Source organism: Pogona vitticeps, chromosome 4 (genome assembly GCF_051106095.1).
Source record: "Pogona vitticeps strain Pit_001003342236 chromosome 4, PviZW2.1, whole genome shotgun sequence".
Classification (NCBI taxonomy): Eukaryota; Metazoa; Chordata; class Lepidosauria; order Squamata; family Agamidae; genus Pogona; species Pogona vitticeps.
Genome location: NC_135786.1, coordinates 167,374,560 through 167,399,316, shown reverse-complemented (window position 1 = coordinate 167,399,316; position 24,757 = coordinate 167,374,560). Strand labels below are relative to the sequence as shown.

Here is a 24,757-nt window from a genome sequence, read left to right as displayed (position 1 = left end):
CATACTGCCATCTTGTTTTGAATGTTAAGAAACAGATATAAAATATCTTTAACAAGCTTCAGTTTTTGGAACGCATATTCAGAGAAAAAAAATAACATTTTATTATATCTATCTTTCTGGCATTTCCCCTACAAATACAATGTATTTTTATGGAATTTTGTGCTCAGCCTTAGAGCACAAAATTTGACTCAGGGTCAAGTTTGATGACACACGTAGCAAGTCTTTAGAACAAAGGAGCCTGAAGAAATAATTATAGTGGGGCAAATTTGCTAGTGATACCCTTGGACCGTTGACCCTCTTGCAGCTTTTAATTGTGTACATTTTAAGAAATGCCACATTTAGGGTTTGAGGGGCAAGCACTCTCCCTTGTTGTCCTCCTGTGTGCACCCATGCCCTCAAGTGATTAAAAACATTGGTTTGTCACAAAGTTTAGGATAAGAGCAGGTAGAATGATGTGGGAGAAGTTTATGCTGATGAACAGAACAGAAAGAGGTTGAAGTGGGAACTTTATACAGTACTTGCTGTTTGGCTTTGTTTCATAATTCATGGTGCAGGTGTAGGTATAGCAGTAGTCTGTCTGTCACATGGTGATTACCATAATGTCAGAGAGTAAAGAAGATCTGGATATATAAATCTGCACAGTTGGACAGGTACGTGGGACCTGCTGCTGACCAAGCCTTGCAGCCTCACATTTGCCACATGTCTCCACAAACTCACATCTTGTCTGAAAATGACCTACAGTATGTAGCTTGTAAATTTTCTTGTATGGGCTACAGCTGGCTGGCAGTTGTATTTAGGAGTGGAGTGGAGAGGAGAGAGAGGAGAGGAAAGGAGACAAGAGGGGAGAGGAGACTTTTCCAAGCTCTGAGGCAGACCCCAAGTGAAAACAAAACAAAACAAAGAGTGCAGTTATACTGACAATAAGCATTGTTGAATTGAGTTTTGCGTAATTAAAAATGATTTTAATAATCCCACCTACACAACATGCAGTGAAGCCTGCTTCTTTTTTTTTTACAGCAGAGTATTTTTTTAAAGAGGGCAGCGAGGGCTTTTTAACATAAAATGCTTCTGAAATCGATTCTATATTAATTGCTTCAGGCAGTGCGAACACCTCTGTCATATTAAATACTGCCGTTGTGGGTGGTCATGGGTTTCAGAAAACAGGGACACTCTTGTCCATCCAAAATAATTTTATTTTATTTTTAAATTTAGCACTGCATCACTGTATTGATATGCTACTTAAAAGTTATTTTTTTAAAAAAGCAAGAGAAATGCAGGCGTTCCAAAGGATGCCTGAAAACCAAAGAAATATGACACAGCATTTGTCCACAATCATGCTGGTTAAAGAAATGATTTAAAAACTCACATTTGACTTCCCAAAGCGGTTTGAAGCCCTAACTTTATATTGGAGTAATAATTTTCAAGGTAAACATTGATACAAAAGCCACATGACTGTAAATCGATTTCGAATACATTGGATCTGAAACCGATACAAATCAGCAGTGTAGAGGGAGTTCCAAAGTCTGGAAGCAGCAACAGAGAAAGACATCTTCCATGTACGTACCAACTGTACCTGCAAAATTGGTGGGACCAGGAGGAAGGCCTCCCCTGATGGTCTTAACACTTGCGCAGGCTCCTAAAGGGTGACGTGGTCCTTGAGATGGCATTTGAATAATGCTGATTTGAGATAACATCTTAATAATGTGTTTCTTGTTCAAGTCTTTCTCCAGGAATTGAGTTATGAAGTGGAAAGGAAAAGAATAGCTGGAGCTGATTTTTTCCCCTCTATTTGTAAGCAAACATTTTCAAATGTCCAGACAAGAACAATTTAAAGAACAAGATGGCGCATGAGTACAGTTCTGTTTCAAATAGGCTTAAAAAAACATCTACGCAAAAGCCTCTTAACTTCCAGATCTCCTTGTACAGAGACTATCAAGCCTGTGAACATAACTCAGGCACTTGTATTCCTCTGAGTATACTACTTACTGTCTTGTATAAGGTGGAGTTTGACTGCACAAACTACATTATTAAAATAAAATAGATGAAGAACATGTGAACTCTTTAGATTCATTTGTTTCAGAGAGCCATCAATATGGAGTAAATGGTTCTTCCTCCTATCATTATATTTTTCCATTGTTTGAGATCGCCATTTGACCCACTGTTTGGTTCACTGCGGGGATGGGTTGGTTCACTCTTTTTACTGGGTATCACACAACCTAATTGCTGGAGTGAAGCAAATTGTTTCCAGAGCAGTCCTACCTGCACCTTTTTGAACCCCTGGCAGAGGCTTCTACTTTTTTTTTATGTGGGTAAGGTCACTCTGCTTTGTGCACTCTGTCTGTGATTGCTGGAAATGGACCAAAAGTGAGCTGTTAAGGCTCTTTCCAACTGGAATGTCTGATATCATGAAGTGGCTTAATAAGTGAGCCATTTCAGGATATTGGCAAATTGAATACTTCATCTGCTCCTTAGAGAGGCTTTAAAAACACACACACTCATTTTGGCTGTGGGAAGTTTCTCAACTGACCCCTTTATATACAGTAAACCAAAGAAAATATTTTTAGAAGTGATACATCACCTCAGTGATTGTCTACCATAGTCTTTTTTTTTTTAAATCACATCCACTTACCCTTACTGTTTGCTGAGGAAAAGAGGAAGTGTCTAGTTTGCCAATATCCTGAAGTGGATCATATATTAAGCTACTTCACAGGATTGGAAGGAGCCAGACCAAATAGAGTTGCGCCAAATGGCATATCACATCTCCCCTTCCAACCCCAAGTGACCCTATTTAGCCTACACCAGCCCACTCCAAAGAGCCAGTGCCGATGAACCCTTAGTTACACTCCCCACATGTAATAGAGAGAGTGACATTATTTGCAGATTTTTTTTGTGTAAAAAATTTAAATATCTTCTCATTGGTAGACTGTTTTAAAGTTTACTACTTTTTGCTGATTCTCTTTGTAGTTTATAAATTTTCCTTAGGTTTGTAACCTCCTTCCTATGAATGATGCAGACACAGCCCAGCTATTGGACAGAGTGGAGTGACTGCCTTGCACAACTGGTTTTGAATATTAGGAATCTATGTGTGGGACAGAAAGCAACAGTTAGAAGTGGATATGGAACAACTGATTGGTTCAAAATTGGGAAAGGAGTACGACAAGGCTGTATATTGTCCCCCTGCTTATTCTACTTATATGCAGAATACATCATGCGAAAGGCTGGACTGGATGAATCCCAAACTGGAATTAAGATTGCCGGAAGAAATATCAACAACTTCAGATATGCAGACGATACCACTCTGATGGCAGAAAGTGAGGAGGAATTAAAGGACCTCTTAATAAGGGTGAAAGAGGAGAGTGCAAAAAAGGTCTGAAGCTCAACATTAAAAAAACTAAGATCATGGCCACTGGTCCCATCACCTTCTGGCAAATAGAAGGGGAAGATATGGAGGCAGTGAGAGATTTTACCTTCTTGGGCTCCATGATCACTGCAGATGGTGACAACAGCCACAAAATTAAAAGACGCCTGCTTCTTGGGCGGGACGTGATGACAAACCTAGGCAGCATCTTCAAAAGCAGAGACATCACCTTGCTGACAAAGGTCCGCATAATCCAAGCTATGGTTTTTTCAGTAGCAATGTATGGAAGTGAGAGCTGGACTATAAAGAGGGCTGACCGCGGAAGAATTGATGCTTTTGAACTGTGGTGCTGGAGAAGACTCTTGAGAGTCCCCTGGACTGCAAGGAGAACAAACCTATCAATTCTAAAGGAAATCAACCCTGAGTGCTCACTGGAAGGACAGATCCTGAAGCTGAGGCTCCAATACTTTGGCCATCTCATGAGAAGAGAAGAGTCCCTGGAAAAGATGCTGATGTTAGGAAAGTGTGAGGGCAAGAGGAGAAGGGGACTACAGAGGATGAGATGGTTGGACAGTGTCACTGAAGCTACCAACATGAATTTGACCAAACTCCGGGGGGCAGTGGAAGACAGGAGAGCCTGGCGTGCTCTGGTCCATGAAGTCACAAAGAGTCGGACATGACTTAATTGCTAAACAACAACAAAATGGCAGCTGGGGCTGACGCTACCAAAAGAAAGATTGACAAACCAGGATCAGGTTGCAGGTGGGCAGTAATGAGAGCTCCCCTGATTGTTCGTCCTGAAACCTTTGTCCATTTCCCTCTGTTGGTGGACAGACTGTATGTGCCCTGTGGCCTCTTATGATTCTCTACATTGACTCTCTGCCATCAAGTGTGATGGAAGATGCTATCTTTCCACTAACACTTGGGCTAAGATTCAACCAACAGTCCAGTCAGAATCTGCATGTAGAATGAGAAAGTGTACCATTATCCCTTTGCCTCAGGCAGCAAATGCCTTGGGCCAGCTCCAAATGGAGACCCCAATATTTGTCATGAAACTCTTGGCTAGAGTTCTCCATGGACCACTCATTATTTATCTGACAAAGAAATCTCTACAGATGGAGTTCTATATAAACGTATCAGGAGATCAGCTCCATTCAGGGGCTTGCCTCTAGTAGATATGCATAGAGCTGTTCATTATGAGAAATAAATGTGTACTCTTTACTCCTTAGACATTAATGTTCTTAATTTAAAGCTTTGGAACAGTCTGGCCTTCTTTTGCAGCTGCTCTGCAGTCACTACAACCCCCTGTGACAAATATATATGCAAATCATGATCTCCATTTAGTGGCGCCAAGCTGTGAACGGATGTTTGTTAGCTTTAGTGCTCAACCTGCTCACCCTTTAGATTTATTTTTGATCAGTCATTTCCAAGAGCAAGGTTGAAGCAGCTGAACAATAGATGAAAAGGCAAGACCGAGCTTTCATGGCTTTCAGGTCAATTGTGCTGGCATTACACTGCATTGTGGCCTTTTCCTCTAAAAATACATATACCACAAATTGCTGCAGTGAATAACAAAATGTACAATAGTTCTTTGAAATTAAAAGCCTTCCCAACAAAACTAGGAGCACTAGGATCTCTAATAGTAGCTTCCAATGATGTCTTGAAAAAATAAAACTATTAGAAGCAGCAGCAACGGCAACAACCACAACCACCAGAACCTTTTGTAATTGGTTTCCAAAGCTATGCTATTTCTCATTGGTGGTTTGAGGTAGAATGTATATTCATTGTTTTATTTCATAGATTTTTAACACTCACAGCATTGTTTGCTTTGTTTCTTTTACTGCTGAAAACTATTCGAACAATTATGTCAGCTTGCCCATAGAACTTCAGGAACCCAGTTTTCCCTTTCGGACTAGGGAAGATAGACTGGGAATGCCAAGAAGTTCCTTGATGCTGACTTCTAAACAATGGTCCTCCTAGCTGTACCAACTGGCAGTGCTTCTCCGGTGCTTCATACAGGAGTCTCACCAGGCCCTATGTAGAAACTCCAGCTACTGAAGATGGAATACTGCAGCAGGGCGAGTCAAAGTTTGGAAAGCTCAACTTTTTTATATAGGAAAAAAAAGCATGTTCATAATCCTGGGGGTTTTAGAGAGGAAATTAAAATGTCAAGGTATGCCAGCAAAGCTAGACACAGATTGATCGGAGCAGGCTTCTCCAACTGGGTATATTTGAGAACAATACCCGTCATCCCCAGTCAGTGATGAGAATTGGACCTCATCATACCTGGAGATCATTAGACTGGGGAAGGAGTGCAGTTTACAATGGTTGTCAGAGCTGATCTTCTTTCGTTGCTGCTAGGGAATGAGAATGCAGAATTAAAGTGAAGCCGAAGACAGAAACTGACAAAGAAAGAGATGTGCAGCAAACTGGGAAAATCCTAGAGGGGTTCCACTTTGCCCCCATCTATTCAAGGGAATTCTCTTTGGTGTGTCTCCTGCACAGGTTATGTAGCAGAGGGATTTTGGCAGGTCCCATCCCTAAAGGTATTGTGGTCCATTCCTAGTAGAGGCACCACCACCGTCTATGCTTGACGTGGCATGTGCTCTTCAATATAAGAGGCTGGCATTTAAATGAACCAGTGTAGGGATAGTCCTTTCCTTACCAAAGGTGTAGGAAGTGATTGTATATTTTTGCCTGACTGAACACATGGGCCTCCCATTGTGTTTGTACTCCATGAACTGCCACAAAGACTGTGCTGGTCCAGATTAAAATTATGAAAATATCTCTAAAATAATGCATTCTATTTCTGCAATCCTATTAAGTCAGGAAGGTGTGCTGTGGAGCATGACCCTCTGCAGCTACCACAGGGATAGCAGTTCTTAAGGAGAAGAAAACACATCCTCAACTTCTGTCTTTGCTGTAAACTATATAGCAGAGAAAAACAGTCCAAAATATTTAAAACATTGGATGATTATACTGTTGTTGTACTTACAAAGCTAAGTACCTTACAATTATCATGGATTACAGTGTCTTTTTTCTTCCTCGGGTGACAACACTTCAGGGGATATTCAGTCCTTGCACTGTGAAACTTGATCAGATATTAAAGGGTGTCTTGCTGCCTGACTCATGAAGCGAGAAAGCTTTTCCATGTATTTAGCTGATTGATGGGGGCTGACCAAATTCTCAGTGGCCTAGGGGAAGAAAATGGATGATGTGGTTACATCTCTGAAAAACAAACCGGGCCTCGTCTGAGTTTTAGCAGATAGATCGCTCTTGTCTATCTGAAGAGCTCTTTCAATTGAATGCATAAAATTCATTTAATAACAGAGCTTTTCTTATGGACCAGCAAATGTTCTGATTTAGGGAATTAACCTTGCTTTTGAGGCTGCTGTTGGTACAGATCATATTACTATCATTGACATGAGTAAGGGCAGAACAGAATCTGGACATTGGCTTAAATGCATTAACAGTTATAAACCAACTTTACAGTCTTATGTCTGCTCATAGAGGACTAAGGCATAGTGGGTCATCTGGTGTAACCACAGCTTATGGCAGTAATGAGATACTGCGGATTAAAGTGGAGACCACCACTTATTGCTGTGCATCTTCTGACATCCCAATACAGATGAAACCTACAAAAAGAGTAAATGCCAGTATCCCACAGATTAAAACAAACAGAATTATTACTACCCACTGAGAATAAACATTCCATGTTCAGGGCACAGCTACCGTTAAGCCTACCAGTTCAATACATCGATCAGTCTACATACGTGCATTCAACTTCTAGAAGCAAGCACAGCCAGTGTTACAGGGTAGATGAACAAAGTACCACTCTGAGGCATCAAACCAGGTGGTTCTGTACTCACCAAGTGAGTGTACAACAACTGAGAAATATTGATGAAAAGCATGATCATCATTCAAATCAGCATGGCTAAAACTAGGCTAAAACTTAAGAAAGAAACTGAAAGCTTGATTTTTGCTGCACAAGAACAAGCACTCCAAACCAACATGATGAAAGCTAAGATCCAAGGAATTAGTGCTAACAGCAAATGTCAACTCTGCCAAGAAAAAGATGAAATTTGGTCACACCTCATCTGCGATAGTCCAAAGATTGCACAAACAGATTACAAAGTTAGACATGACAGAGTGGCAAAGTTAGTGCACTGGTCATTATGCAAAAAATATAACTTGCTAGCCTCCAAAAACCTGTGGGAACATCAAGTATAGAAGGTGTCAGAAAACGAGGAAGTCAAGATCTTGTGGGATTTCCAGATCCAAACAGATAGACACCTTGAACATAACACACCAGACATAGTAGTAATAGAAGGAAGAAAGGTCTCGATCATCCCCATTGCAATTCCAGGGGACACAAGAGTTGAAAATAAAGAATAGGGAAAACTAATGAAGTTCAGAGACCTGGCAATTGAAACATCTAGCTTGTGGTCTCCGTAGTCATTGGGGCTTCGGGAACGATATCAAGAAATTTCACACAGTATTATAAGCAGTTGCAGATCTCAGAAATCACACCATCAGAACTACAAAAATGTCAATGTTAGGAACAGCATACATACTGTACCGATATTTAACAGATGCTGTAATCAGGTTTTTGGTTAAAACTTGTATCTGTTATGTAATACCAGTCAATGTTTTTATAATTTTGACTATGCCTAGTGTTTTTAACAACAACAACAACAACAACAACAACAACAACAACAACAACAACAACAACAACAACAACAACAACAACAACAACAACAACAACAACAACAACAACAATTTTATTTTATTTTATTTCTTAAATTTCTATCCTGCATCTACTCTGGGCGCCTCATTATATTTACTAAGATAACATGCTCTGTATGCAGAACTTGGAGAGTGTCCTCTCCAGAGCATGAAGCCTGGGTAAAATAATATGGAGGATAGGTTGTTACCCAAGCAGCAGATCCCTCCTCTCCACATCACTGAAATAGTCCAGTGGAAAGGCAAGAGCCAATACAACTGGTTCCAGCAATGTTGCAGGAGTTGACAGAACGACATGAACTGCCTCCGGGACTCCGGCTCTGGATTTTGCTTCAAGGTTAACTCCTGAGGCCTTTTCCATCAGTGGATATAGCCACAAGGCAGTGGAGGTTTGAAATTGGAGTTTTCCTTTTCCTAGATGGGCTGCCTTCCAGGGCTGAACGAGTCCCACCTACCCAGCCTGCTCCCTCACAGCATGGATGATGGCGGCGTCTCCTACTCCTCCTTTTCATTCCCCTCAGATGAGGACAAGGATGGACCGGCTTTTCCCCTCTCAGCGGCGGCAGCCTCCTTCTTCTCCATTTTCCACCTCATGGGGAGTCATTGTTGGGGCAGCAGTGGTGGCTCCATGCACCCTGGATACTTGTGTGGTTCCAGGGACTTGCTTGGGCTCGCCAAGTGCTGGCTGGGCGGGTTCTGCATTCACTGGAGGCAGGCCAACATGGCTGGCAGCGTCGTAGGGCTCAGGCGGCGTCACTCCAGAATGCACATCCAAGGGGCGAATTCCTTATGCTCTTCTGCCTCGCTCTCCCAGCGGCTGGTCCAGCGGCGGGGAGGCATGTCGGGCTGGGCTTTGTGCGCACCCCAGGCAGCCGTGGGGAGAGCCGGGATGGGGAGGCGGGGCTCTTTCAAGCTCCACCAATTGGGATGATCCTCTCCAAACTGTGATTTGTAAAGCTAAGCAAATGTTCAGGATGGTGGGGAAGGTGTTCACTAATGCATCAATCATAAAGCTGGTGGCTGTCACACCTCCTCTTGTAAATAGTAGGATTGTTCACATCATCATCATCATCATGGCTGACAAAATGGCCTTGAGGATAGCATGGATGGCACAACAGTGTAAACATTATTGTCCAGCTGAACTTGCACTGCTTTAAAAAACAAACACACATAAATTTTCCAAGAATCCTACTTTGTTATTTTATAACTCAAACCATACCAACCTCAAAAGACATCATTTTACAATATTTCATATACATTTTCAGCAACCACAGAACAGACAGACAAACAGAGTCCTGCTAATAAATGTTCCTTATTACACATACTTTCCAAAGATATCATTTTTCCAAATGCATAAAATGCAAGTGACTCCCTCTTTCTTTCACAAACACTCTGGGTTGGATCCAGCAATGTGTGCTTCCCCAAACAGGCTGCCAAAAGTGTCACTAAGCACCCTCTCCATTACATTGTCTGTGCAAAACATTAAAGCTTCGGGCCTAAATGAGTCAGGAAACTTTCCTGTCGGGATTATTACAGTGTATTTCCATCCCTGCGGTTGACCTCCTATATGAATGTTCCTTTTCTCCTACAATATATATGTAGCTGCTGCTATGTACTGGTTGACTACTAGGTTACTCTCACTCTGTTCCCCAGCCTGTATGTGGGGTCTGATACATGGTACAGGTTGAAGCACAGTGATTTGTATGGAATTACCATCCATCTTTTCTATGCATAGTGCCTTGCCCAGAGCTTAAAAGAGTTGCAATTTTTTTTTTTTTGGAGCAGAGCTCCCAGACCTTCTCAGCCAAAATTTCTAGTCAAGAACTCCTAATTTTGGGATAGTGAGAAGGAAGATAGTTAAGTGGGTCATTTTTCCATTCCACTTCCACCAATTATTTTCCATTTTGTCTTTTGTCCCTGTGGTATAACCTGTTCATGTGTAAGAAGCCATTAGCTGCAGTGTGGCCCATTCCTGCTCATGTAGCAATCACGGGAAAATAGCATTACACTTTAAATTACATAAAATAGGCCTCAAGCTGTCGATTCACTTCTAGAAAAAATATATATATATTTGGATTTTGAAGACTCACATTATAGCAAAAAATTAACCCAAGCACAGCTAATACTGACAGACTGAATTGATTTTGGATAAGATATTTACTTCACAGTGCTGTAATTAATCAAGGAAGGACAGAAATAATTAACCTGCCTTGGAAGCAGGTTAATTTTGTGATCACACTCACAGTCTGACTGGATAAAAGTTAGTGTGTACAGAACATATGTCCTTGGTGATGCCATTGTGGGCGGGAGGGGGCAAAAAAGAAATGACAGAGGAAGAATGCCCAAACAATTTAATTTCTACTGGTAATTAGTGGTAAACCTAATTGTACTTGCAACTGGCATTGGCACAAAAGAAAAAGAAAATAATTATCTTTAGAACTGTGTGTTCATTTCTCCTCTTTTCCCTTCCATTTGTAGGACCCCGATGACAAAAATGTATGCATCCATAAATCATGGGAAAGAGCTTTCAAACTTCACTGAGATGAATCTAAATCATTTTTGATGAAGAGGGGTTTTAAATGGATCGTTGCGCTCTGTTGTTTTCCAGGTGTTTTGATATTGATCTTAGTTACCATTTAAATATAATATTTATTTAATTTTTTTTAAATATTTGTATACTTACTGTTTTCAGCTTTTAAATATGTACTGTTTTAATGATGTAAGCCACCTTGGGCCCTTTTGTGGAGGAAGGTGGGAACAGAAATATTTTAAATAAATAAGCAATAAATAAATAGAATCATTTTCACAGTTCAGTTGAATAATTGTAAGGCAATGCAGGACGCTAAACAGAGGGGTGGCTTTGGTCTCCTGGATTGGGTGCTGTACTATAGAGCTTGTGTCCTAGATTGGATAAGAGAATGGATAACCCTAGAAAACACTAGACTACTTAACTTGGAAGGCCATGACTTACACTTAGGATGGCATGCTTACCTATGGTATAAAAAGGATAAAGAACAAAAGAATTTTAACTAACATATGATAAGAAGAGCCTTATTGGGAATGTGGAGAAAGACTACACAACAAATTCTTCAGCCGCCGGACGGGCGTTTTTTGTGCCCTGGAACGGCGCAGCTGGCTTTTGCCCCAACGTCCCCGGATGGCGCGAGAACGCTTGGGGACACGTGAACATGTAGGGAGGGGGAGCTCGCCTATATATGCGAGCTCTCCCTGAAGTTCGCCCTCTTCCCTTGGCGAGCAGCCTAGCGAGCGAACGCGGGGATTGTTTGGACGATAGTACTCTCTTTATTGAGAGAGCTTTGTTTACCCTCATCCCTAGTTTTGATTCACACATCGTTTTACTGTAGAGTCCCTCTACTCTAATTTTGGCTGAGACATTGCTGTGTTCCTTTGTGATCGAGGGTGGGCAGCCAGGGGAAGGGAGAGAGGCGGCGGCGCCCCGTTTCGACGTGTCTCTTCCCATCGCGACGAGTCGAACTTGCTAATTTGGCTGGTTGCCCCCTTTTCTTTCTTGAAAAGTTTCTGGTTTACTGCGGGTTTATTTTGCAGTTGGGGAGCGGGGTTTTGGATTGGGAGAGCTTTATGTGTTCCGGACGATCCACTGTGTCCCTCAGCCCTAATTTTATTTCGCTAATAAGTCAAGTTCCCTCAGTAATTTGTTGTTGATCGGGAGGGTGGTTTGCCTTCTCCTTGGGGCTTTTCAATTTATTGTAGTTTCGTTTATTGTCACCTTTTTTATTGTTGATTCTTTATTTCTTTAATTCAATTGGTGGTCCTGGGTTGTACGGGCAGGGGAAGGGAAGCAAAGGGGGTGGCGGCATCCCGTTTCAAACTGCTCTTCCCGCTGCGAAGGGTCAAACTTGTGGGCTATTTTTGTTTATTTAATTTTGTTGCCTTACTTTCTCAAAAAAAAAATCCTTGTTTATTAGTTGAGTATATTTTATAATTAGGGACAGGGTTGTTCTTTCGTTCTTTCAATTTGAATAAGTAGGTTTCTTTTTGGTTTTTTACACATTCATTTACTGTTAGTTTGGCCGCCATTTTATTAATTTGACAGTTACTGTCTGTTGGTTGATATTAGAGTCAGCCATTTTGTGTGTATTTGATTCAAAGGAAGGCTTTAATTAATATGATTTGAGGGCTATTGGAATTACAAGGATTTGATTTTAAACATACAACACTTGTTGATTCTAATTCATTAATAAAAAAAATACTAATATTTAAAATTGACAATTAATAAATTTAGTTGATTGGATTTAGAATTTATTACTTTCTATTAAAAGGATTAAAAATACTTCTATTACTAATATAAAAGCTGATTATAATTCATTGAAAGGGGCTTTAAAAAACCTTAGTGACTATAATTGATAAATAATTGTATTTTGAAGGTTATAATTCATTATTCAGGAGAAGTCAAACCTTAATAGATATAAGTGATAGATGACTGATAATTCGATTATTTATTAGTGAAGGTGGACATATATAGATAAAATAAATAAATAAATAAAATAAAATAAAATAAAATTGTTTTTGACAAACGCAATCTGGACAATAACTAAGAGTGGTCCAGTCTATATATATAAGACTCAGCATTACACTCGTTGTTGATTAAATGGGTCCTAAAAAGGGGAGTGGCCCGAATAAGGGTAAGGCCCCTGCAAAAAAGAGACCTATTCCTCAGGTTTCACCTCAACAATCTTCTGATGATGATGAAGAATCTTGGCCAATATGGCAAAAATTACAAGATAAGATTTTAGCTCTTGAAGCTCAGAGTTCTGGGAAAACGGGATCAGAGCATGGTGTGGCACCACGTAGATCTACTAGGGATACTAAGGGTAGGCGCAAGGCTAACTTGTCAGCTATTGCGCAAAATCTGATACAACGTTGTGATGCTCTTGAGTCTATACAGGTACCTGAAGGAGATGGACAGGATTCGGAGGAAGGGCCTTCATCTACCATAAAAATGCCGCCTAGATCAAAACGCGGAAAGATAGTGGCGCCTGAATCGATGGGTGCCCAGTCTGAAATGCAGCCAGTTGGCTTCAATTTGGAAGAGACGGGTGATAGTTTTTTACAGACTGGGGATGTTCCAAGTACGTCTGGTATGACAGCAGGTGAGTCTGCCTACGCTGTCAATTCACAACCATCACAAACCATCTGGCCCTGGGCTGTTAATGCACAATCTCAGGCGCCATCTACGTCTTACACTACACAACATTTGGGGTGGCCGAATGTTTATTGGCCGTTACCCACACAACAGTTTTGCGGATGGAGCACACCTTATGCTGCCCCAGCGACGCCAGGGACATCTGGTAGTTGGCAGGGCAAAAATACCGGACAACATCCATCCGTGCCTAACACCGGGTACAACACAGTTCCGATTACGGCTATGCCGTATGGAGATTATACGATGCAATTAGGTGATCATTTGACCCCCGCGGTTAAGGAGAAAATTTGGCAGGGAGAATATGTGGACTTCTTTGATCTCTTGAACAGAGAATTGGACAACAAAGAGATTGACAAGGAAGATGAAAAAGAGAAAGAGAAGCGTAGAAGAAAAAAGCCAGATAGAACTTGGGCTAATTGGGTTCCTGGCTTTATCATTTATGCAGGCGTGCTTGTAAAAGCGCAGCCATGGAGAGCATATTCTCTTTTTCAATATTTCGACATAATTTATAGAGCTTACACGGATTTTGCGGGCCAGGCTTGGCTCTTGTATGACCAGGCGTTCAGAATGAGGAGTGCCATCCAGCCCAATTTACGCTGGGAGGAGCCTCAACCAGGTTTGTGGCTACAATGCATGACGCCAGCCAGACGCATTCTGGGAGATAGATTCGATAGCGGACATTTGAATAAGAGAGTGAACACTAATATTACATCCTGCTCAGGAGCGGGACAGGCGGTTCAACCCCGCTTGCCTTGTTTTGAGTATAACTCAAGAGGTTATTGCACCAGGAACCCGTGTAAATTCAAGCACGAATGTATTACATGTGGAGGAAAACATGCTAACTCCACGTGTTTTAAAGCCAGAGGACAACATCAAAATAAAGGGACAGGAGGTGGAAAGAAACCAGGTGGGAACAATGTTCCCCCTGGTAAGGGGTCCAACCCCAATCAAAATTGAAATTTTGGATGCCTGGCTTTTGTCTTACCCTAAGAAAGCGGATGCAGAATATTTAAGGCAAGGTTTCCGATTTGGATTTAGGATTCCGGCTTTGGGCGAGAGGAAAGCTTATTTTACCAAAAATTTACGTTCAGTTATTGGTTTAGAAAGCATAGTACAAAAGAAGATTGAAAAGGAGGTAAAGGAAGGAAGAGTCCTGGGCCCTTTTATGGAACCACCTATAAAGGACTTGAGAGTTTCCCCATTGGGTATAGTGCCGAAAAAGGCCCCGGGGGAATATCGATTAATCCACCATTTGTCATTTCCTGAAGGAACATCTGTCAACGATGCCATTCCTCATGAGTCATGTACTGTAAGATATACGTCATTTGACGAGGCAGTGAATATGGTTAGAGCTTGTGGGAAGGGGGCGGAGCTGGCAAAATGTGATATTAAATCGGCCTTTAGAATTTTGCCAGTTCACCCACTCGATTTTAATCTGTTAGGCTTTCAATTTCAAGGTTTGTATTACATGGATAGAGCATTACCTATGGGCTGTTCGATATCATGCGCAGCATTTGAAAAATTCAGTACTTTTATTGAGTGGAAAATCAGACAGCGAGCGCGCTGTAAATCTACTGCCCACTATCTGGATGATTTCCTTTTTTGTGGCAGGGCAAATACGGGAAAATGTAGGATGATTTTACAAGAATTTAAGGAATTGTCAAAGGAACTAGGTTTGCCATTAGCGGAGGAGAAAACGGAAGGGCCAGTTACATCTCTCACCTTTTTAGGGATTCAATTAGATACAGAGCAGCAAACATCAAAGTTGCCACAGAATAAATTGAGTGATTTGATTGACAGAGTGACTGGATTACTAGATAAAAAGAAAGTGACACTCAAGGAGCTTCAGGAACTTGTGGGTCATTTAAATTTTGCGTGTAGGGTCGTTGCGCCAGGACGTGCCTTTTTAAGGCGCCTTTGCAGCGCCATGGCCGGTCTCAAATGCCCTACACATAGGACTAGGATAACGAAGGGCATGAAGGAGGACCTGAGGGTTTGGCTGCAATTTCTTCAGAGATTCAACGGTATTTCTTTTTGGAGATCTGAAATTAGGCTGCAAGCTGAATTTCAGGTTCACTCCGATGCTGCAGGGGGAATAGGCTTTGGAATTTATTGTAGGGGCAGATGGTGTGTCGGTACATGGCCTGAAGCGTGGCACAAGACAGGTGTCACAAAGGATTTGACATTTTTGGAATTCTTCCCAATTGTAGGTGCCTTATGGCTTTGGGCTGAAGAATGGTCCAATGCTGTTGTTAGATTTTGGTGTGATAACCAGTCGGTGGTGCACATCATTAATAATATGACTTCGCATTCGGACAGGGTGATGGAATTGGTGAGGGCGTTCACTTTGAGGGCGTTGCAATTTAACATTTTAGTGCATGCCCGTCATACTCCAGGTATTGACAACCGTATTGCTGATGCTCTTTCACGCCAACAGATCGAGCGCTTCAGGGAGCTTGCTCCAGAGGCCAGGGAATTGCCAGAGGTTCTTCCAGAGGAAGTTTGGCTGATTGGCGTGAGGAAGCATCAAAAGCAATAGGTATGGCCTTGGCCCCTCGAACAAAAAAGAGTTACTCGGCTGCATGGGAAGAATTCCAAGAATTTCTGAAGACAACAGGGTTAGAGTGTGTGTTGCCCATTCCAGTGGAGTATCTTCAACAATTTATAGTGAGTTTACACAGAAAAGGGTTAGCGCCTGGCACAATACAAGGCAGGTTGTCAGCCCTTGCTTTTGTGGCGAAAGCTAATGGGTTTAGTGATTTTACCAATGATTTCAGGATTAGGAAAATGTTGGAGGGTTGGAATAGAGAAAGGGGGCGCATGTATGACAACAGGACACCCATGTCTCCTGCTATTCTTGAGCAATTAAGCGAACAATGGATTAAGTTGTGTATCAATCAATACGAGGCTAAATTATTCAAGGCGGCTGCTCTGGTGGCCTTTTTTGGGGCATTAAGAGTTAGTGAGCTAGTGGCATCAGCAAAGGCAGATATATCAGGAATAGCATTGCAACTGCAGGATGTTTTAGTTCAGGGAGGTCAGTTGAGGATCCGAATTCGACGGTCTAAGGTCGATCAGTTAGGAAAGGGTAATCAATTGGTGCTGGGTAGATGCAGCATTAGATCAATCTGTCCGGTAACAGCTATTCAGGAATTTTTAGACATGAGAGGACATGCACCAGGATATTTTTTCAAACATTTAGATGGTACACCTTTGACAAAATTTCAATTTTGGAAATTGACTGACTTAGCACTAGAGAGAGTGGGTGTAATAGGAATGAAGTTTGGTACACATTCCTTTTGCATAGGCGCTGCATCAACTGCAGCAGCACTAGGATATAACACTGATCAGATCAAACAATTAGGTCGCTGGGCTTCAAATAGTTACCGTAGGTACATTAGACCTTTACCTAATGTGTAGGCAGAGGCTGTTTTGGTCTCGTTTCAGGTGATGCGGCGGGCGAGTTACGAAGACATGCGATGATCATCGGCCACAGTTTCGTTTATTGGTCGGCGAAATACGTGTCATCTTCTGGTTGGGGGAATGATTTAGGCTTGGGAAACCGTTTGCACATCACCTGGCGAGGTGTTCGGGGTTTGAGGTGGATACAACTGGGTAGATTGACAGCATTTGGTCAATCGCCTCCGGATATTTTGGTTATTCACTTAGGAGGTAATGATTTGCCTGGATTACCCAGTAAAGGGCTAATATTAGACATTTTGAGAGATCTCACTTGGTTAAGACAGAGATATACTACAATGCGAATTGTGTGGTCGACAATTATACCGAGGCTAGCCTGGCGAGGCGCCCGGAAGTGTGATATGGTTAACAAGGCCCGGCGGGGCGTTAACAGAGAAGTTTGTCGAGGTGTCTGCAGCGGCGGCCTCGGATCCGTGGTTGGTCACCATAGGATCTCTGCGAGTAATAAGAGACTTTTTCGTGAGGATGGGGTCCACCTGTCCAAGGCGGGTTTGGACATTTTTCTTGAAGACATTAAAGGGGGCCTGCTTTTGGAGCTCGAGGAGCTTGGTGGCGGGCATAAGACATAGCTACGCTAGTCTTTATGCTGTGGCGGGTAGTGCGGAAAAACAGGTGGTCTCGGTGAGTCCCGTTTATAAGTCAACCTAGCCAACAGCGTATCTGACTTCTCGGCTCTGCCGATTTTGCAATCACAGGGCCGGTGTGAGAAGATGCGTTGGGCCACTCCTGGATCAACAGTCATCAATTAAGGATGGCTCGAGGTCTAGGAGTGTTTGTTAGCGGCCGACCAGGTTCTTGCTGTCAGTAAGACAGCGGGAGCTTGGGGGCCGGGGGCTCGCCCAATGGTGATCTTATGGGGTATTTTGATACCCTGTTTCCTGTTTCCGCACTACAGCAGGCCCCCAACAGTTTTAAGAATTTGAATTTGGTTTAATTAATTAAATAAAGTGTGGCCCGTTTAAATCCAAGCAGTTGTCTCGCGTATTTATTCCGGGGCTGGGGGGGCAATTTACTATAAAATACCTGCATGGGTGTCACCGATAGAGGCCTTTACAAAATCTGGACTTATGACAAAAGCAAATTTTTTAAGATATCAAGATTTATTGAAAAAGGATGGTGAATTAAGGTCTAAGGAAGAACTAGAGTCACAGAATGTACATATAGAGTGGTGGCCTAGAGCACAGTTAGAATCTAGATATGCAAAAGACAAAACAGAGGGTTTCTACCCAGAGCAAACGACTTTTGATAAGCTGCTGTTAGGTACCAAAGAAAAATTTGTCAGGAAAATGTATAACTATATGTTGGAATTTAAAATGCAGGATGAAATGGTTAAGGAATGTATGATAAAGTGGGCACAAAACATAGGGCACAATATTGATATTGATCAATGGTTGAAAATATGGCAAAGTAACATAAAATTTACAAAATTGGTTAATCTTAAAGAGAACATATATAAAATGTTTTATAGGTGGCACATGACCCCAGAAAAACTGTCAAAGATGTATACAGATGTATCAAATAAGTGTTGGAAATGTGAAACACAAGTGGGAAGTTATTATCATATGTGGTGGTCATGTGGAGTAGCGAAAAAATACTGGAAAAGAGTACATACTATGTTACAACAAATAATCCTCTGTAATGTGCCATTAACTCCAGAATTGTTTTTATTGAGCATGATACCTGATAACATAGATAAGTCAAAGAAACATATAGTCATGTATATTGTTACGGCAGCTAGAATTTTATATGCAAAAAATTGGAAAAGTCCTACGATATCGAAGCAAGAAGATCTTATTGAAAAAATACGGGAATTAGCAGAAATGGACATTTTATCAGAAGTCATGAAGGACTACCCCCTACAAAAGGCAACAGAAAGATGGGACCTATTCAACAAATGGACTAAATTAACAGGCAACGTGTAAATAGCATATACTGAAATGAGTGCTTAATCTAAAAGGCAGAAAAGAGAAAACAGAACAATCTAAAACTATGATATGGCATTAAGTTTAGAATGGTTGTTAGCATGTTATGGTCTCTCTTCTTCCCCATAAATTCCCAAGTCCCTTTTTCCTTTTTGTCATCCCTTATGTTAAAAATAAAATTGTTTAAAAAAAAATAATTGTCAGTTTGCTTGGCTTTCCAAACAGTCTTCGAATGTGCAAGGAATGGGGATTACTTGGCTACCATCATTACATGCTAGTTGTGGGAGCTCTCCTGTTCCTGGAGGACATCAAATATTACTTCATGGTGTATGTGCCATGGCTAGACAGAAACGCCTAGTGTGGGCTGCTGACACTGGCATACCAGCTACATTTCTGCTGTGAAAAACTCAATCATAGAGCCATTTTTTAAAATAAAAAACTATACAATCATGAAAGAGATAACATGACCTACCAAAATCTAATTTGTCTTTAAATCCGGATTTTTTTTCCACATAAATATTTTTTTTAAAAAAAAATCAGGTCCTGAAAATTTGAGTATGTGAAAGTTCATGTCTCCTGGCAGCAGTAAGGGTAATTTTTAGACAGGATTGAAGAACAACATAGTGGTTAAGAGTGTAAGAACATAAGCCCTGGTGAATCAAACCAAGGGCATTTCAAGTACACTGTCCTGTTTCCCTCAGTGGCCAACTTGACGCCTATGAGAAGCTAAAAAGCAGGACAGGAGGTTCCTACCCTAAGTAGACCTTGAAATGATGCTGGCTGATGGGAAATGAATGAATCATGATGCTGGCTGATGGAAAATGTTACCCGAAAGGAAAGTAACCGTAAGGGGTAGGCACTGTCTTTGAATGAATGTGAACAAATGGGTCCTGAATCATGCGTATTTGTGTGTTTCTGGGACGGCCATGTGGTAGAACAAAGAACCTAAGTGCATTCATGAGGTGGAGTGGCACACCACATGGAGCCCTTGTGTTAAACCTCTGTGTTGTTAAAAAAGTTAAAAAAAGTGGTTACTAGTGGGGAAAAAGAAAAGTCTATATGCAGGAAGGGTGACTCACCTCTACAGTCCTTCAGGTTTGGTGAAGATTGGGTTTCAGACATCCAAATTATACAACCACAAAACGCATCCCCCCAACTGGCTTGGGAATCTTCACAAAGATTCTCTTCACAAAGCCTGGAGAGACTGTAGAGGAGAATCCAATGAAGCTTCCCTGAGAATTTGGTTTCTCTAGGTGCTTTGGGAGCCATTTTATAGCCAAACAAATCAACACATCAAAAATTGCTTAAAATTCATTAATTCATGATTTGTTGGGGGTATTGATTCATACAAATATGAATCAATGAATTAGTGATTTTTGAATGAATTTGTTGATTCATTTTTTGATTTGTGCTCATTTCTTGTCAGGGATTGTGTGTGTGTGTGTGTGTGTGTGTGTGTGTGTGTGTGTGTGTGTTTTAAAAAACAACAACAACTCTAAAAACACCTGGAAGGCTGCAATCCTGACATGAACTATTATGTTTTTAATCACTTAATGTGCATAATTGCTCCCTCCATAGAGGATTTTGCAGCTGTATGAGAAAAAAAATACAAACACATCATAGTATGAAGAGGGCTGCAGACATAGATTCTATATGGACTTCCTAGGAAACATGTATTTCAGACAGAACGTAAAATTTCAAAGGCTTATTTATGATGACATTTTTATTGAATAACTTGTATTTAAATCAGGAGCTTAAAAATTCATGAACTGAGAGTTTCTTCAACATAGCACAGTAAAGTTTACTGCTGTTAGTCTTAAAGATTATATAGAATTTGATATATACCTCTGGACAGTTTCCAAGATACAGCTGACAGGTATGTAATGCTTAACACCCTCAAATGTCTGATAGAATATCTGTTATTTTTAACCATCCCCTTCTTGTCCTTTTCCAAACAAAGGTGATCTGTCATGCTTACAATAATAGATGAGACACAACCTTTCTCCCCAAATATTCCTGAACAAGACATTTTCAGTTTGATTTCAAGGTGAGCAAATATAGTTATTTTTTTCCAGTTAGCATGAGGAGGGCTAAGCGTTTATGGCAGAGTCTTCAGGAAAAATAGTTCTTTCAAAGGGGATTGGAACTTAGGGGGAAAAGGTGGTATTGAACAGCATAGGTTCCACATCTTCTACCAGGAAAGAAATATACAATCAGCTCAATGAGATGAACCAGCAGCTCATCTCTACTTTGGGAGTGGAGGCCACATGGATGTTTGGAATGGCTGAGGGTCCATGATTCCTCCACCTCCACTCTGGCCATTCTGGTGGCTATGAGTTTAGGTGGATGCTGTTGCTTCTTTCCACTGTGTTAAATGTAGAAGAGAAAGGTTGACCTGTCACACAAGGAATGGGAAACACGAGAGGCTTCCTCATTTACTTCTGCTGGACTGCTTGGATTACTTCAAATATTTGCAATTTTACAATTCAAATTACTTAGATAATGAAATTGTACAATATTATGTCTTCCTAATTTTTTTGCTGGGGTTTGAAGGGGGCAACATCAGAATATTGGAAGCGACAAAGAAGATACTGTAGGCATTCAAACTGCATACATCTCATTTTCCTAGTTAAATATGGATCTGCTACCTTAATGGGCACCACATAAAGACCTGTGGGGACCATTGGTGCATTGGAAGCACATTATGGAAATCAGGCCCCTTTAGCTACATAATTACTGCTCAAATAACTTAATCATCACATTAGCAATTTCCATTTTCCCTTGTAAATATGTATTTTCCCCCCTTCCCTTGAATGTTACTGCCCTGATGAATTTGTGTTTCATTAAACTGAATAATGGAAATGACACATTCTAAGATAAGAGATGTGTTAATATCTGTCTCTTTCTGAAATAACTAATTGGTTTGGATTATATATTATTGTATTTGCAGCATTAGAACATCCAGGAATTTAAATAATGGATCTGTGCTACTCTGGCTGTCGTTCAAGATGGCTATCTGTAAAGAGGAGTTAACTACCTAATGTTTTAGCTTTTGTAAAATAATTTGATTCTGTCTTCGTTACAGCCCTATTTTTATTTAGCAAAATGGGTTAGAGCTAGGGAAAGGACTACAATTTAAACAACAAGGTAGACAGCAATGTATCCTTCACTAAAAGTGAAATGAGCATTATTAATGAGAGAGGGATGATGCCAAAACAGATCCCCCAAGTCAAGCTCTCCTTTTCTCTTGTGTAATCACATACCTCACATTGTGATTTTACCATATTGCCCAGATTGCCATGTCTGCTTTATCTCACTGACTGCTGCCTGGTGCATAACACAGAGTTCCACCCATGCAGTGCCAGCAGGTAGCTTTGCAAGCAGTTAATTGTATCTGTATCTCACCTGATAAGTCACAAAGAATGGCAGTGGGAAGGACGAGATTAGGACTGGGCACCTCATGTTTCTATTTCAGTACTGGATTAGTGTTCCTTAAATGCTGGCCAGTCTGGTCTAGTGGATAGAATGATGGACTAGGTGTCAAGAGATGTGGGTTCTGCCATGGAAGCTCATGGGTATGTGTGTGGCCCTGGTAAAAGCAGTCTTTAAATATCTGACATACCTTGAAACCCCTATTAGTCAAATGAGTTGTCACAATGTATAACAAACAGTTCCTGCAATACAAGAGATATGTTTCCTTGAATATATATATAGAATACACACACACACACACACACACACACACACACACACACACACACACACACACACACACACACACACACACACACACACACACACACACACACACATTCTGGTGAGTACAGTTTTCTTTGATGTCGTAATTTCCTCCATCTTGTCTTGTTTAAAAATGCCAACCCCTGTCATTCCTGCTCTCTTCTTCTTCCTTAGTTATGCAGACAGATCAGCTCTGCTAACTGGAGATCACACTACGCATGTGATGATGTTATGGTGTCACATAGTCAGTTAGGTCTGCCTATGTGATGATGTCATTGAAGGCAAACAATGGCCAGTGTAGAATGAAAAAAGCTGAAGGATAAATTATATAGATATTCTCAGCCATTCAGAAATGGTGCCATAGCTAGTGCAAATTAAAACTAGGCATTTTAAGAAGACCTCATAACCTCTCCCCTAATTAATCAAATTCTTACCCATCTCTGGTGTCACCCAAGGAGACTCTGGCACTCTGAGGAGGAAGCAAATCACACATATATATGCAGAATATTTTCACACCCTATGACAGCAAGTAAACCTCTCTGGTTTGGGTCAAGGCTAGGGAATAAACTATTTGCTTTTGACTAACTCCTACAATTACTTCCCTTGTAACGTGGATGTAGCCAGCATGTAGCCTCTTCTGGAGGAATAAAATTGGGCACTTTATGTCTTATGAACACTATGGTTCCTCCCGTTACCATCTTGTTAAGATGTGTGTCATACCCATTAGGGCAATGTGACGCTGGATTTTGTGGCTGTTGTTTAAAAATTCTGTATTTTTCTTTGCATTCCAGTTTTGAAAGGAAGTGGGAAGTTTAAGAACTGGGCTGTGTATTTTCCCGATTCACCTGGCGTGATGTTGTTATTGCATTCACAAACTTGAACAGATTTACAAAAAGACCAATTGTATTTGCCTGAAAACATATCCATAGCTCTTGCCCGGTGCAGCCAGGCTTGTTCTCCCCTTTTGGCATCTTTTACCTCTCTCGGCTTTACTTCAGTGGTTTATGTCTGAATCTTTAGAAGCTGCAACTCTTATGCCATTCCAGTAGGTAAACACAAGCATCACAAATAGTCACCACTTCAGTGCTGTGTGGAAAATGTGTACACTGTTTTAAATTAAGCCAGCAACAGATTCTTAGTGAAGTCAAATTAATAATCATGAGCTGTCAAGTCAACTCTAACTTACGGAGACCCATTTCAGGGTTTTCTAGGTAGAGAATACTCAGAAGTGGTTTACTATTCCCTTCTGCTGGGGGTGCCCTGAGTCTTTGCAGCTTGCCCCCGGCCATGTAGGCTGGCTCTACTTGTAGGAGGCACAGCGGGGAATCAAACTCCCAACCCATATCTAAAACACTGAGCTACTGAGCAGTTCATGCTTCTCATTATTTTGTCTATCTAGCTGCAATTTTCATAGTACTATCTCATTAGAGGAGGGGAATTGAGTTTCCCACCAACAATATAGTGCATCATGTTGCAACGCCAAGCATTTTCACTGTTTTGAATGGGCAGTTAAGATGGGCTGGCTTTACAGAGATGCAAGCTGCTTTGTCACCTTGAAGATGGTTCCTTCTGGAGCTCTACTGTAAAATTATCTTACAGGAGCTACAATCTCTGTGAAATACCGTGAAGAAGACAGTGTGCAACAGCCACAGTGGGAAGAGAAACGCTGTTGGATTCCGGGCACCTCCTTCCCCACCACCGTGGCTACAAAGTGCCACTATTTATGGCTGAAAAAGAGGTGGAGGGAGGAGGAGAAAAAGGGGAGGAAGGGAAGACTGCCACCAGCAGTGTAAACTTCCTTGTTCCAATTGCTATCTCCAAGTGCTGCCACTTTTCAGATGGCTGTTTTGACAAAGCCTGGCTCCTAGGGTCCTCAAACCAAGGCACTGTGGGAAGGGATAGCCAAGATATTCTTAAATGCAGTAGTTCAGAGAGGATAGTAGTAGCAGCCTGAACAGCACATCCAGAACTCTGCCACCTGAGGTGGCCTCGTAACCCTGGCTAATTGTCAACCCTGCACTGGCAGCAACCTTTACACTAGTACAATTTTTGTGAGCTATAGTGATAGTCACATTCCCAGTGTGTTATAGTGAATACTGTAGAGTGATAGACTAGGACTCAGGAAAACAGGGTTTGAATCTCCACTTGGTCATGGAAACACAAGCATCACAACTGAGTCAGGAAGTGGAACTGGTACAACCACTCCTTGAATATTTCACTTACCTTGTAAGCCCTAATAAGGTCACTATAACTCAGTTCCAACTTGACGGCAGATGTAGTAATATGTCATTTGAAAGCTTTTCTGGCGTGTCGTGGTCCAACCATGTTGGT

The 24,757-nt window shown here is 41.3% G+C and overlaps 1 long non-coding RNA gene across 1 annotated transcript in view; it reads right to left on the bottom strand.

Moving 5' to 3' along the window:
• Nucleotides 1–24,757, bottom strand: part of LOC110072919 (uncharacterized) — an 84,474-nt gene that overhangs the window by 26,942 nt on the left and 32,775 nt on the right. The window contains exon 2 of the long non-coding RNA XR_012086785.2: nt 6,354–6,552. This is a non-coding gene — a long non-coding RNA (uncharacterized LOC110072919). The remainder of the gene's footprint in view (nt 1–6,353; nt 6,553–24,757) is intronic.